Here is a 16,441-nt window from a genome sequence, read left to right on the forward strand (position 1 = left end):
ACCAGCAAGGATGCAGAGATAAACGTGTGGATGTTTGGCCCCAGCGTTGGCCCATTGCGGCCAAATTCGAAATTTTGTTTAAAGAAAATGCTGAGCTGAGAAAAAAAGAAAATAAAAAGTTGTAACTTTCAAGGAAGTCTGCAAACTGCACTGTCTGGATAAAGTGCCATTGCTTCCCTTCGTCTGGGATGGCAGGGTGGGAGCGGAGATTCGAAAAGCTCCAACTCCAACCACGCACTCCGGGAAGCCTCCCCGCCAAGGGCGCCGCCGGCGGCCCAGCCCGGTCTCCCGGGACGCCCGGCCGGGGTCCTCGGCCTCCCACGGATTGCCGGGGCCCGGACCTTTGGCAAAGTTCGCGGACACATCCCGAGGCCCCACTTTCCGCCCAGAGTGACAGGCCCTTCCCACGCCGGCCAGCCCCCGCCTCGCCGCGGGCACCAGACGGTCCGCGCTGCCCGGCTCGCCCGCCAGGACCCTCCTGGCCCCTTCCGGGCGCGGATTCCGCCCGCCCGCCCCTCCCCCAGCCTGGGCGCCCCTCGGGGTGACCGACTGACCGGAGCTCCACTGGCCCACACACCGGGTCGCCCGCTCCTTCCCGCCGCGCCCCGCTCCCCCGCCCGAGCTTCCAGCCGCTGGGCTCGCCAAGTCCGGCCGCGGCTGCAGGTTACCGCCCCCAGCCCGGGGGGAGCCCGGGGGGCAGGACGGGGAGGGAGGACGTGGCGCGCACGGAGGTGGCCAGCGGCGAGGCGGGGAGTGTCCCGGAGAGGCCCAGCCGGGGGCTGTGGGCCAGGCCGGCGCGGGCCCGGGACCCTCCCCGCGAGCATCCCCGGGTTCCAGGCCCCCAGCCCGCCCCCGGCGGTGCGGAGGGGCGGCCCCAACTTCCAGCCCCACTTAGCACGCCCGCCCTCCTCCCTCCACCATATGGAAATCTACAGCCTCAGAAAGTGACACGTCGAAGATTCCTCGGCCTGGCCGCCCGCCCTCCCCCTCCCGGGCAGCGTTCCTGCCGCGGAGATTCCGGGAGGGGGAGCGGATTCCTCGGACAAAATCTGCTGGGAAGGCTGGGGAGGGGAGGGAGGCCGAGAGACACTGCCCAGATTTTTTTTTTTCCAAGAGGAATCTACCCGTTTCTTTGCGTCCTCCAAACCCTGGCAAGCAGGGGTAAACAGGCGGGGGACCCGAGCCCAGCAAGGCAGGGGTCGCCCCCTCCCAGTCCCGTGTTCCCGGGGTGCCCCAGCGAGCGCAGGGCGCCCCAGCACTCTGGCGCCAAGTTTTCGCCGGGAAGCCCAGAGCGCTCCTGGGACAGGAACGCACTTTGGCAGACTCGGCGTCAGGCCGGGGCTTTCCAGTGAACCGGCACCCGGCGGTCGAGCGCGGGGTCCCAGTCCCCTCCAGCCCCCGGCTCCCGCACGCCTTACCTTCCTTGGGCTGAAACGCGGGGCTCTGGGCGCGCCACACACCGGGTCGCCCACGCCTTCCCAGCGGCCGCCCGGTGGATCCCCGTCGCCCCCTTCGCTGCTCCCGCCGCCGCCGCTCCCGCCGCTGCTCTCCTCCTCCTCCTCCAGCCGCCGCCGCCGCCGCTCAAATAACTACCAGGAGGGTTTGATGGGGGATTCCGCCATGTCAATGATGTCGGGACCACATGGGGTTTTGGGACCCGCCCACTGCCGTAAACCGCCGAGTATACCCGCCGCCACAATCCAGGACTCGCAGGAACCGTGGGGGCCTGGCTTGCCCCTCAGCCCTGCCTAGCTAAGCAGAAACTCCTTTTGGTTCCGCCAGACTAGAGAAGTCTGAGGCATAGGGGAACTAGCAACTCCTCAATGGCGAGGGTTGCATGTTCCAGATCGCCAAAACACCAATATAAAGGCAGAGTTTACTGAATAATAATTAAAGCTATGATTCTGACATTTCTTCATTTACACATATATTTCCCTTTTGCTGTTACTCCCCACAGCAACTTTGTGAGCTATTTTATCACTCCCTTCTCTATTTCCAACAGCATTTCGTTCATACAGCTAACATAGCATGAGCAAATTTTATTATACCCGTTAAAACATCTATTTCTCTTTTCAGGATTCAATATGTGCTCTCGAGGGCAGAGACCAATCCCTACTATTATCTGTCAAACATAGCACAGTGCAAGGACCGCAACAGGACTCATTAGATAACTGTTGAGTTTATATTAATTAAACCAAAGGTAATGTATTCCTGTTGTACAGGCTCAAAGAGCTTAACAGATTGCATCCCATCCACCCCTCAAATTATCCAGGAGACAAGAGAGCAAAAGTTATCCTAGAGAGGCCCCTTCCATCCATAGCTGCTGAGGTATTCTGAATCACTCCCTCCCTCCCCACAATCTCATAGCTCTTTTCCTCACAATCTCATAATTCTTTCCAGTTCTTCTCACATTGCTCTGAATTATTCTTTATCCCTTCCATTTGACTGAGTTTTGTTCATTTTTGTGTCCCTAGCATCAACCTAGCATTCTGCTTTGAATATAGTACCCCCTTATATTTGTTGAATAATTGTAAAGTGCATGGAAGAATATGAATGACTGGATAAATGGACAAACTTCAGAGGGTGAAAGGTTAAATTCAGGTGTTGAAGGACAAGTTTGGCAAAGGAGGTAGAAGCAGGCAAGAGAAGTTTAGAGAACAGAATTATTTATACCTATTTCTTCCACCAGACTGAATTTCTTCTTATTAAGAAGAAAAAGCCCAGGCATAGTGGCTCCCACCTGTAATCCTAGCACTCTGGGAGGCCAAGGTGGGAGGATCGCTTGAGGTCAGGAGTTTGAGACCAGCTTCAGCAAGAGCAAGACTCTGTCTCTACTAAAAATAGAAATTAGCCGGACAACTAAAAATAGGAAAAACTAGCCAGGTTTGGTGGCACATGCCTGTAGTCCCAGCTGCTTGGGAGGCTGAGGCCGGAGGATCGCTTGAGCCCAGGAGTTTGAGGTTGCTGTGAGCTAGGATGACGCTATAGCACTCTAGTCCTGGCAACAAAGCAAGACTCTGTCAAAAAAAAAAAAAAGAAGAAGAAGAAGAAGAAGAACCAATCTACATAAAATGCTTTATAATTTAAAATGCATGTTCGTATATATGACCTCACTGTTTCATTTATCTTCTCATTCCTAACACTTAACACCAGTTTTGGTGCAGCACAGAAAAGAAACCCAATAAATGTTTGCAAAATGACAGGAAGGATGGTATAATGGAAAGAGCATGCATGGAGTATAATCAGACAAAAGTCAAGGATGTTGAGCATTTTATTAAAGTTTTTGAACCTGGATTGTCTTACTTATTAAATCATGATATTGCCTTCTTGCTAAGGTTGTTGTAAGAATTAAAAAACTCAAGCACTTGATACTCAATAAATAAATATTGGTCCCTCCTTGAATGAATGAATGAGTAAATCAATGAATGAAGATGTCTATCCTGGAAAGATTAATGGGACAGAAAATTGGAAGCTTCGAAGAAAAAGGTGAGGCTTGTGATAGAGGGTTCTCAACTACACTTTGAGGGATTAAGATTTAACACAATGAGAAAACACTGTGGAATTATTGAGGCCTAAAGTAATTGTAATATGTTTGAAGATTAATTATTCTGGTAGCAGGATATAGAACAAAGCTCAGGTCAGAGAGGCATGCTCTGAATCTACTTTGGAAATGATGAAGACTTAGACCAGAGTCGTGGTTCTGGAAATGGGAAGAAGGGCCTCAACCCAAGGCAATGAGTACTACTATCTGGTGTTAACAACCCAAATCATTTGCTGCTCTAGGTCCCAAATTGTGAAACCGTATTCATGAACTTTGTTCCAAAGTCAGCTTAAGATGTGCTAAAATACAAAAATGAACATCCAAATGAAGATGCCTGGAAGTTAAGGCCTATAATAAAATACACAGACTTGAAAACCCTTCTATCACTCATGTAGTGTAGCCTGAGTCATATTAAAAAAAAAAAAAAAAGATTAAAAGTCATACTTCTTGATCTCAAATATTTTATAATAAAAGAAATGCAACACTAACAATACGAAAGAATGAAATTTTTGAAACTAGCTTTGAAAAGGTCTCAAACCATTAAACATCTGAATATTTCTCCAGCTGCATTCTCAGTCTCAAAATCCTTCTTCTGCCTTAGCTAGGGTTGCTAGATTCTCACAGGCAGGCTCAGTCTTGCCGCTAATCTTGAAAATCACTGTTGACCTTAAATTGAGGGCATTAACTCTTTGCATCTACTTCTTATTCTAATGGCCCAAGCCAGATCTGATAGCTTCAGTATGAACACTGACAAAAAGCCAACTGATCTTGTTTTGAAGAGTGTTCAGAATTTACTACAATAAGGATAGCCAACTCAGTCAATAATACAGTCTAAGCGCAACACTGCAACTTCACTTAAATACATTCCTCCTGAACAATTTAACCAGTTGAATCTGTGATTTTGCCTTCTTTTCTATTGGTCAAGGCAAGACAAGGGCACATTTTAGCTCAATATTTTAGGAAAAAGAAAAAAAAGACATTTCAAATAAGATCTGTTCTATAGTTACCAGAACTATTCAGGTAGAAGCTGAATGACTGTCAGGACTCATAAAATCACAAAATTCATAGACTCCTGCTCTCCCTCCCAAGGCAGAATCTTTGCTCCCATGTTCACTGCAGCTAAGCACCCAGCCTCAGCCTGAACACCACCAGGGAAAGGGAACACACTTCCCGCCAAGACAGCCTTTTATCAACAACTCTAGTACTAAACCAAGTCTATTGCCTCCTTGCAACTTTCTCCCACTGGCTCTATTTCTGCCCTCTGGAGGCAGACAAAATAACAACTCTCACCTTCCACATGACTTCCCTTCCAATAAGTTGACCATGGCTGTCCTTTGCTCCCTAAAGATTGTCTTTTCCTGGATAACCGGCTCCAACATGCTAAACTCATCAAGGATCTCTCCTCACCTTTTTTTTTCCACCACCTCTGAGGGCCTACTTGTTCAACATCTCTGGAAGTTGGGTATCCAGATTCCATTCATAATATTTCAAGAATGATCAGAACACAACCATAGAGTGGTAAACTTTCCTGCAACCTAATATTATGCTAATTTTCTTAGCAGCCTCTTCAACCTACTAACTCCTGCATCTTTGACCATGAAAAGTTGTCAAGCTGGGCATAAATCAGATAGGCAATTGATTTAATTTTAATTGACATTAATTACTTAATTGATTGAATATTTAACTTTACTAAATTTTATTTATAAATTTCATTCTCACATTCCAATAATCTTTCCCAGTTTTATAACATTGATAAGTATGATAAGCATGCTTTTCACATTGCTATCCAAGTCATTAACAAAACCGCAAAACAAGACAAGGACAAGGATATATTGCTGGTAATTTTTCTCTCGAGACAAAGTTATTTAAAAAGCTATGAATCTGTCCATCACACTGACTTACCTTGAGCGATACCACCATGGGGAAGCAGGCTGAATCTGACTTTCTTCATAGTAATTGCCACCACTCTTGCCTACTGCTATAGTTTGGATGTTTGTCCCCCAAACCTCATGTTGAAAATTGATCCCCAATGTTGGAGGTGGGGACCTAATGGGAGGTGTTTGGGTCATGGGGGCAGATCCCTCATGAATGACTAGGTGTGTCCTGGTGGTAATGAGTGAGTTCTCTCTCTCTTTTAGTTCCAAAGACAGCTGGTTGTTAAAAAGAGCCTGGCACTTTCCCCTCACTCTCTTCACCTTTTGTTGTGCCTTGAGTGGAAACAGCCTGAAGCCCTCACCAGAAGCAGTTGCCAGTGCCATCCTTCTTGTACAGCCTGCAGAACTATGAGCCAGAAAACCCTCTTTTCTTTATAAATTACTCAGTCTTAGGTGTTCCTTTAAAACAGTTCAAATGGACTGAGACACCTGGTTTCATACCTGATTTACTCCTGCTGTGGTTTGAATGTGTCCCCCAAAGTTCATATGTTGGAAACTTAATGCACAATGCAGCAATGATAAGAGGTAAGATGTTTAAGAAGTGCTTAGGTCATGAGGGTTCTGCCCTCATGAATAGATTAATGTTGTTATCAAGAGGATGAGTTTGTTATTAATATAAAAGTGACTTCAGCCGTCTCTTTCTCTCATGGGTGCTTTCTTGCCCTTCTGCCTTCCACCATGGGATGGCACAGCATGAAGGCCCTCACCAGACGTGGTTTCTTGATCTTGGACTTTCCAGCCTTCAGAACTGTGAGCCAAATAAATTTATATTTATTATAAATTACCCAGTCTGTGGCATTATGTTATGATAGCACAAATCAAACTAAGACTACTCCTATGGTCATTTTCTCTTCCTAACTGGTCAAGACCTCTGAATGATACCAGGGTGCCTTATCAAGAGGTGTGCTAAAAGCTGTCATCTTCAAACATATGCAAATTTTGCCCTAGATAGAAATATATATATATATGTAGATATATATGTCTTTCTTAATCAGTTTCTATAACAGAATGCCATAGATTGGGCAGCTTAAACAACAGAAATTTATTTTTCACAGTTCTGGAGGCTGGGAAGTCCAAGATAAAAGCACCAGCAAACCCAGTGTAGGGTGAGGGCCTGCTCCTGGTGTGCAGATGGCCAGCTTCTGGTTGTATCCTCACAAGGCAGAGAGCAGAGAAAGAAAGCAAGCTCTCTCTTGTCTTTTTCTTAAGGGCACTAATCCCATTCATGAGAGCTCTGCCCTCCTGACCAAACTACCTCCCAAAGGTGCTACCTTCTAGTACCATCACGTTAGAGTTGAGGATTTCAACATACGAGTTTTAGGGGAACACAAACATTCAGTCCATAGGAGTGTCCTTCACAGAAAAATGAAACAAAGAAATGTCTTTAGCTCACGTAATATGGCTCAAATACAAACCATTTAGATTAAGGAAAGATTCTGAGATTTGACCAGAAAGCAATAAGTTGAAACAGAGTAAACTGCAGAGACAACTGGGCCCATTCTGATTTGTGAAGGGTAGGATATTATCTTTGAAATTTTTTCTCATCTTTTGTATAGTTACCACAATATTTATTTTAGTTCTTGAAAGCACACCCTTTGACATGTCACGTATAATCTGTATGTCAGACCTCGATAGCTGGGGAATTAAATTTTGATCACATTAACATTAATGAACTCTTTTTCTCTGACTGTGGCAACTACCATTATTGTGGGACTTCTCACTCTCCTTGAACTCTTTCCAGATCTATCTAGAAATTTCTTGTGAGTTTATAAGCAAGTTTTTTCAGCTTGCAGAAACCTGAGAAGCAGTGTGGTGCAACTTGTTAATCCAGCCAGAAGGGATGTTATAGCACAGCCCCTCAAGGCCAGCACCACACTTGGACACACTCACTTCTCCCTCTCTTTGTGACATACTCTGCTACACTGATCAAAAACTAAAGAGCCCTTAGTTCCCAATATCTCATGGTCTTTAAATTATTGTACAAATATTTATTGAGCACCTGCCGTATTCCAGGTACTGTATAGTTTGTGGATATACAGATAATCATTGAGCAATCCATGGGTTAGGGATGCTGACCCACTGTGAAAACCCATGTATAACTTTTTTTTTTTTTTTTCTTTTGAGACAGGGTCTCATTCTGTTCCCAGGGCTAGAGTGCAGTGGCGTCATCATAGCTCACTGCAACCTCAAACTCCTGGGCTAAAGCAATCCTCCTGCCTCAGCCTCCCAAGTAGCTAGAACTACAGGCACATGCCATCATGCCTAGCTAATTTTTGTATTTTTTGTAGAGACAGGGTCTCACTCCTGCTCAGGCTAGTCTTGAACTCCTGGCCTCAAGGAATCCTTCTGTCTTGGCCTCCCAGAGTGCTAGGATCACAGGCATGTTGCCACCATGCCCAGCCCACATATAACTTTAGACTCCCCCAAAACTGTACTACTAATAGCCTACTGTTGACTAGAAGCCTTATCAGTAACATAAACTAGTCAATTAACACATATTTTTCATGTTATATGCATTATATATTGTATTCTTACAATAAAGTAAGTTAGAGAAATGAAAATGCTATTAAGAAAATCAAAAGGAAGAGAAAATTCTTTTACAGTACTATACTGTACTTACTGACACCGTAAGTTTATGTTGTCTATTTACAAGATGAATCATCTTTCTGAAATGGAAGCAACCACAGCTTTCGATCTCAATCTACAGTACATATCAAGCAATTCAACTTTTTCTTGTGATGTCACGACTTTGCTTCTTGGAAGCACTTGCAGCATCAATAGTAGCACTTCACATGGGTCCCACAATTTTATTCAAGGTTTACAGTATTATAGTAAACATGATGAAAAATACATGAAAACCATAAAAGATCACTTTTTGCTGTGATTCACAATTTACTGGAGAGATGAATTGCTCACATAGAGATGATTAGCATCATATGGCATTTTAAATGGATACGCATACCACTTGAGTTTATTGCCATAGCAATAGGAGGTGGCTATGAAATTATTACAATAGTTCAGTATGTACTAGAGTTAATTTCATGCAGTTGTGATCTAATACTACATCTTTACATTTGTTTACATTTCTCTTGACTGTGAATAATACCATGTACAGTCTGTAAGTGTTCGTATGTCTCAGTTTTGATAAATTTTAACTTTTTGTCTAAGTTTGTTTTGTATTGCTATAAAGGAATACCTGGGATGGGGGACTTTATAAAGAAACAAGTTCTGTTTGGCTCACAGTTCTGCTGGCTGGAAGACTTCTGGTGCAGGTCTTAGGCTGCTTCCACTCACGGCAAAAGGCAAAGGGAAGCCAATATGTGCAGAGATCACATGGCAAGAGAGTAAGCAAAAGAGGGAAGGGAGGGGTGGCACGCTCTTTTTAACAACCAGCTCTCATGGGAACTAACAGAATGAGAACTCACCACCTCACCCCATGGAGGACATTAATCTATTCATGAGGAATCTGTCCCCATGACCCAAACACCTCCCATTAGGCCACACCTCCAACACTGGGGATCAAATTTCAACACAATGTTTACAGGGGCCAAACATGCAAACTATAGCACTTTTTCCAAAAGATTTTTGTACATTTTATGGTAGTAAATGATAAAATAGACTAGTATCTACATATATTTTATGCATTTATGCATACCTAACTTTTGCTTATTTTTTTTCTATTTCTAGGCTATGCAGTTGGTGTGTGAGTTTCTTCAAGTTGTTACAAATCTCTAAGATTTTTTAAATATCCTTGTTGAAAAAAATTCACATATAAGCGGACCCTTGCAGTTCAAACCTATGTTTTCAAGTGTCAACTATATAAGTATTATGCCTAAGAATCTGCAAATAACTTATAAAAATGATGAAATCTTACGTAAGATCATTTAAAGTTATGATAGCCATTATGTGGAATGTCCCAGGCAGACAACACTAAAACTTCTAAAAAGATTTCAAAATTTTTTATTGCCTCCTTTGAAAGGCTCTTTACAAAAGACCAAATGAAAGCCTTAAGCAACTAACTGAAAACAAAATTAAATATACCAATCTTTTGCTTAGTTACTATCCCACCCCAAAATTGAAAAGAAAGCTAGATAAAGTATTTATAAAAGTTAGGCTCTCAGGTCAAGCAGACCTAAAAAAAAAAAAATGCTTTCTTTGCCCTGTATGTTAATGGGCTCTGCCCTGAAGTCAGTAATCTTTTTAAGAAATAAGCTAAGTTGAAAAGACTGGCCACTGAACTAAATTGAACTCCATAATAAAACTTTCTGGCATTCAGCTGGCAATTTTGAAACTCTTTATAAAAGAAATTTACATCTATAAAGGAAATCTCCATTTGTAACTTTTAAGGTGCTTTTCCTAGCCATCTTGTCTTAACTGGACCTTCACTTATACCTTCTTTGTTTCTACAAATAATGGTATATAAATCTAAGTTCTGTGCTTTGAGATATAAATTTTCTACCTTGTTTCACGTAAGAGTCATAACTTTGGAAGGGCAAACTTAGGGTTGCCTAGCTAACAATTGCCTACAGTAAGGAAATAGATGATTGAAAAATTGATGGTCTGAAAGGGTGAAGAAAAACTATTTGAAAACTGGCAAATGAAAAATCTTATGAAAGCTATAAGATTCTTTTGTCTGTGTATTTGTATGTCTATATGTGTCAGGTGTATGTGATATTTCTTTACCAAAATATATAAAAAGCTATAATTATAATTAATTGGCTTAAAGAAAAAATAAGCACTTAAATCAAGTGTTTGATCAGAAAAATAGAAACTAACTCAAATGCCTTTTAGTTTATGTGACTAGAGTAAATCTTTGGCATATAATACTAGTTTAGTGTTGTTGGTTTAATGAAAACCACCTGTATCTTCTGACCAGCCAAATATCCATGTACTTAACTTTAGGATTCTTGCTTAAGTCATGACTGCCCACATGTTTTAAAAATGGTTAATAGGGAAAGAATGTGAGATGATAGCTAGCTAGTTTTGTTTAATGTTGCATAAAATTTTCATGAATAGTTCAAACATGATTATTAAAAATGAGTAAATTAGATGAATGTAAATGAGATAAAAGTTTATAAGTGTACTTTTTCAATAGTAATTGTTTTATAAAATATGTCTTCTTAAAAACAGTTTTAAAAATCTTTTTTTGATAACTGAAATCTTAAAGCTATCTTATGTTAAATGATGGATGTTCATTAACTATCTAGGTCATTTTCAAGTAAAATAAAATACTGAAATATTAATTGTTTATTTTTGTCTTCCATTTTGTTTTGTTTTGTTTTGTTTTTTGAGACACAGTCTCTCTTGTCCAGGCTAGAGTGCAGTGGCTATTCTCAGGTGCAATCATTGTGCACTATACCCTTGAACTTCTGAGCTCTCACAATCCTCTGGCCTCAGCCTCCTGAGTAGCTGGGACTACAGATTTGAGCCATTGTGCCCAACTTATTTTTGGCTTCTTAAATTCTATAGAAAGATAAAATGTATTTAGGTCTGTTAGTAAAAATATCCTGTTCTACACTGAAAAATGGTACTTTGAGGAGGCATATATTTCTAGAAATTATGAAATGGTGTTAGTCTACAGAATGCTGGCATCAGCCTAGCTCACAACAACCTCAAATTCCTGGGCTTAAGCAATCCTCCTGTCTCTGCCTCCCAAGTAGCTGAGATTACAGGTGAGCACCACCACACCCAACTAATTTTTTCTATTTTTAGTAGAGATAGGGTCTCACTCTTGCTCAGGCTGGTCTCAAACTCCTGAGCTCAAGAGATCCTCCTGCCTTGACCTCCCAAAGTGCTAGAATTACAGGTGTTAGCCACCATGCCCAGCCATGAAATGAATTTTGTATGTGATCAATTTGGCTAAAATTAGAAGAGATTTATTTACAGGTTTTTCTAAAAATTGAGTTTGGGTATGAAAAGTACACTGATGCAAAACTAAAACTGATCCTCTGTGTTAAAACAACAAAGTTTCCTTAGGGTATTGACACCTCTTAAGAAAAAATAAAAGTTTTTTTTCTTTGCCTTTTAAGTAATTGACCGTGAAACAAAGATTCTATGTTTTATTAATATTAAAGCCATTTCCTATGCCCCGTGTGCTTTTCATTAGGTGTTTTATTATTTAAAAACACTCCTTAAAAGAATTAAGGTTTTCTACAACTACGTAACTTTCTGCATTTGCTTTTGAAGGCTTTATTACTTTGGTTAAATGAATGTCTATTATTTTATAGTGATTTGTCATCCTATTTTGGTCAAGTGTTTTAAACTTTTTGATATGTTTGACAAACTTCTCTAAATCAGATGATAAAATTATGTCTTTTTGACCTTGAACTAACTTTCTGACATCCCAGAAGGGCCTCTGGAAGTATAAAAGAGACATATTAAACCAATTAGGCTTATATTTGATATGTAAGAAGCATTGTCAAAATAGGAAATTATGTTTACTCTTCTTTGAGTTATATTTGTATGGTTATATTATTAACATGTGTTCCAAAATTATATACAATTCCTAAAATCTAATGTTATCAGTTGTACTTCTGCTTATTATATTAAAATGTTGTTATGCTATAGAAATAACCAGATAGCATCATTATTATAATGAACTCTCATCAAGTTTTTAAGTATGGCCATTTTAATATTTTGAACACAGCTAATTGCTTTATTCTTACATCTTATTTATTTATTTATCTATTACTTTTTAAAAGTAAGGTTCTCATTCTGTCACCCAGGCTGGAGAGCAATCATAGGTCACTGCAGCCTCAAACTCCTGGGATTAAGTGATCCTCCTACCTCAGCCTTCCAAGGAGCTGGGACTGTAGGTACTCAATACTATGCCTGGCTAATTATTTTTTATTTTTTGTAAAGATCAGGTCTCACTATGTTGCCCAGTCTGGCCTCAAACTCCTGGCCTCAAGCTATCTTGTAGCTTCAGCCTCCAAAAGTGCTGAGATTACAGGTGTGAGCCTCCACACCTAGACTCTTATGGCTTTCTGAAAGCTTTTTGAAAGCGACTATAATCCATCCCAGTGTGTTGTACTTTCAAGGAGGTTCATGGAAAGGATGAAAAGAACTCTGATAAGCATAAGTTTCTAATAACTTGCTGATTATACCGTTGGACTGGGTAAGAATTTCTAAAACTTGGCCGGGCGCAGTGGCTCACGCCTGTAATCCTAGCACTCTGGGAGGCCAAGGCAGGTGGATCGCTAGAAGTCAGGAGTTCTAGTAAAAAATAGAAAGAAATTAACCAGACAACTAAAAAAAATATATAGAAAAATTAGCTGGGCATGGTGGTGCATGCTTGTAGTCCCAGCTACTTGGGAGGCTGCGGCAGTAGGATTGCTTGAGCCCAGGAGTTTGAGGTTGCTGTGAGCTAGGCTGACGCCATGGCACTCTAGCCCAGGCAACAGAGCAAGACTCTGTCTCAAGAGAAAAAAAAAAAAAGAATTTCTAAAACTCTAATGAAGGAACTGATGGATTTATGAGACAGCTAACTAAGATCAAGCAGAACAATAATTAGTTACACAAGCCTGAATGAACTGATGAAGAAGAATTATGGACTTTTATGGCTTTTTTAAGTTTGAAACATTGCTGGTTCTCTGAATGTTTTGTTTTCCAGATTTAAGAAAACTTTTTTTAAAGCCTCTATAGTTTATAGCAATTTGGTAAAGTACACTTTTGGAAACAATAATTGAAACATTTGCTTTTTCTCCCTATCTGATTCCTCCAGAATTTGGATAGTATTCATGTGTATCCTTATTTTTATGACAGTCAGGTTATTTGTATAAGTTCAATAATAGTTTATTCTCTTTATAACAGGATACAGTTGGAAGCATTGGTTATAATGCCAACACTTTCACTGGAATGTCATATTTGAGAATGTGCATAAAATGCCTGGTTTCAAGGGTTCCCAACCTTAGAGTGAGCGAGTAAATTATTGTCATTTCCTGACAGGCTAAGGAACTTCAAGATATCAGATATTGTAGGCACAGACTGACTTGCCTTGGTTTGACTTCCTAGTATTGAGAAATTTTTCAAAATCCAATCTGAGATTCCTTGTCAAAGTTTCCAGCAAAGCAAATTTAAAATCAGTCTATGTGGTTTTTCTTGTGGCAGTTAAATAATCAGGCCAAGTTTAATGAAATTAATCTTATTTTGCAAATAAATTAGTCTTAACTTTGATTATCTTTGGTAGAAATGGGAGTGACTGTAGAGCAAAAAATTATATTTCAGAAGAAAAACTATAGTACACCTATTATTAGATTATAGTCCTGTTCATTGTTTTTGAGTTTTTATTATCTACCTGCAGACTGGACTGAATCTTGAATTCTTCTAGTTTCCTCCAGTGTCTGGCTAAAAATCTCCAACTTATAATAAAAAACTGCTAAGCTGGACCCCTTGATTTACATTTTAAGGAACTTATCTCCTGCCTGATATGTGGGCCACAAAGAGTTTACTAAAACACTCAATGCCATAACCAGAGACATTCAAACTATAAATCAGGAAGTTGTTGATTTCATGCTGTGGACAACTTTTCCCATCAGAACAAGACTTTCTCTTATAATAAGACTTTTATCCCTCTTAATCTGTCCTTGGTTATGTCTACCTCCTTCACTTGACAGTATAAAGCTATAGTTAGAATTTCACAATTAGTAGCTTCTGCAGGTAAGTTGACGGAGTGTTGGATCTGTCATGTCAAACCAAAATCTTCACATGTTCTAAGAGATCCTTTAGTCCATCCACTGAATAACTTTAGTAACATCCCTAACATAACTATTGTACAACTTTTCACTCCCTGCTTTAATTTAACCTGGTCATGGAATGCTAAATTACCTATTAGCTGAACAAAAAAGAAATCCGTACAGTTGCTGACACTTCTTATTGCACATGGATGAATATATCAGGTATTGTAGAGACTCAGTTGCAAAGATTAACTAATCATCTACTTGGCTCCAGTAGATCCTTATTTGGCTCATTCATTGGTCGATTTGATTTTAGTTGGTTTGGTTCATGAAGACCCTGGTTAGGTAGCATACTCCAAACTCTTGGTATTATCCTTCTGATAGTCATAATAGTATTCTCCCTAGTGTACTCCCTTGTCATTATCATAGTCTCCATAGTACACACATATTCTCTCAAAAAGTTTTAAATGTTTCCACAGAGGTTAACATAGAGTGCCCTCTGAGCAAAAAAAAAAAAAAAATGATAGGGCTGTGCATGCCTTAAAGATCAATTCTTCCCATGAACACCTATCTGTCTTTAAAAAGCTTTGGCCCAGGGGAAAAACGAATGGTTGGTTATGCAGATGCTGTGACAGCATAGTAGAAACTACTTCAAGAGCATAAAGGGGCTTTGTGTGCCCCTCAAGTTATTCCACCTATAGAGCTTTTGACTCCTCTCTATAACACCAATTGTAATGAACACTTTCCATTTTTTTCTCCTGTTAGTACTTACACTCTCAAAGAGATAAATGATACGTGTAGTGGCCAAGAAAAGTAAGCCTCTCACATCTCCTGCTGCAAGTAGCCTAGTTGACTGACAACCCCAGCTGCCATGCCCCTGGATCCACCACCACATTCTTTGAGGCTGCATTTTCTCCAGGCTGCTCCCAGTGAATGTCCGAGCATGGCAGGGATACCAGGGGAGGCTCATTCCTACAGAATATGAGATCCCTCTAATTAAATGGGTTCAGGGATCCACTGGACCAACTGTGAGATGATCCTGAGCTAAAACTCCATTGATCTCCTGACCTCCCGAAGCCCCTACTCTGACTGGAGGACCACAGTGACATTTTTGGGTCTCCTGGAATCAGTGTCAGTTCAGAGTCAGTGCCCAGAAGACCCCCGAAAGTCTGATTATTTCCTTTTCTCAAATGCACAGCTACCCTGGTAAAAGGCTGTAGGTCCCTTTGGGGAAAGCTGGAAAAAAGATTAACAGCACAAATTTTTGGTAGTGTACCAGGGTTCTTCCTCAAGGGGACCTGGCCTACCTTTCAGGAGTTTATAGACCCAGTTCTGTGTCTGTAAACTGGCTCAATCTGGGAATTGATTGAGGGGTCATTACTCTTTGTTTTTATGATTCAAAGTTAGACTTTTGTTCACTTGGTCTAGAACTTTTCTGCTTTTACAAATTAAGCGAGAATTTAGTAGTTTTCCTATCTCTTTCACTTCTAGGAACACTGCAATTGGCCAATGCCGTAGACTGACAGACTATTCTAATTGCTGATTTGAATCTGCTGTCCATTACGGTAATTATGCTCATCTTGCTTTTGGCAGTGGAGTGCCATCCTTTGGCTCTTGCCACTCCCATTGCATTTAAGTTTTCCCATTAAGTGGCTGCAGTTCTCATTGTAAGTTCTGGCCTACAGAGAAGAACAATCATGGAGCTCTTCAAGAATGCCAGGGCTCCTATCACAAATTTATTTCTCAAGGTATTGATGAAAGGTATGTCTTCTGGACACCCCTGCCCCCAGTGTGGATGAGTAGATCTTAAATGACAGATCCATTCTAACACTGCAATCTTCCTAAGCCTCTGAATTTCTTCCTCTACCTTAAACCAAGGGATGTCAGGCATTTCCAATTTACTCACAGTGGGCTATCCTTGGATCTGTTTCAGCCCCCCAATCAAACAGAGCCATTTTAAACTCCCTGAGCTGTACAAGTAAATACGGAATCTCTCCCTAGTGAGCCCATATCAATATATTCAGCCTGATCCAACTTTGTGTTTCTTCCACCGTTATCCCACACCCTCAGTATCTATTCCCACACATATTTCCTGATTTCTCCTTGTATAAATCAGAAAACTCAAGTAGCTATTTTACAGGGTTGGACACCTTCTCATGAGTCACACTTTGTACTTCACCTTTTTGGGGCCTGCTGGGACTTGAATTAAAGGTCTGTAAGCAGAGAGGGGAGGTGGGGGTGGGTCCTGAAGAGAATAAGCATTGTCCTGCATGGCAACTGCCTCAGGGAAT

The 16,441-nt window shown here is 41.1% G+C and overlaps 1 protein-coding gene across 2 annotated transcripts in view; it reads right to left on the reverse strand.

The window, feature by feature from the left end:
- FNDC3B (fibronectin type III domain containing 3B) overlaps positions 1–1,628 on the reverse strand; it is a 329,585-nt gene extending 327,957 nt beyond the window's left edge. The window contains exon 1 of one of the 2 annotated variants that reach the window (XM_069475276.1): positions 1,419–1,628. The gene's annotated coding sequence lies outside the window, so the exon portion shown is untranslated. Of the gene's footprint in view, positions 1–554; positions 600–1,418 lie in introns of those variants that run through there. The other variant, XM_069475277.1, reaches the window with a different exon arrangement.
- Between the last annotated feature and the right edge of the window lie 14,813 nt (positions 1,629–16,441).

The sequence above is a fragment of the Eulemur rufifrons genome, chromosome 7, assembly GCF_041146395.1.
Source record: "Eulemur rufifrons isolate Redbay chromosome 7, OSU_ERuf_1, whole genome shotgun sequence".
Lineage (NCBI taxonomy): Eukaryota > Metazoa > Chordata > Mammalia > Primates > Lemuridae > Eulemur > Eulemur rufifrons.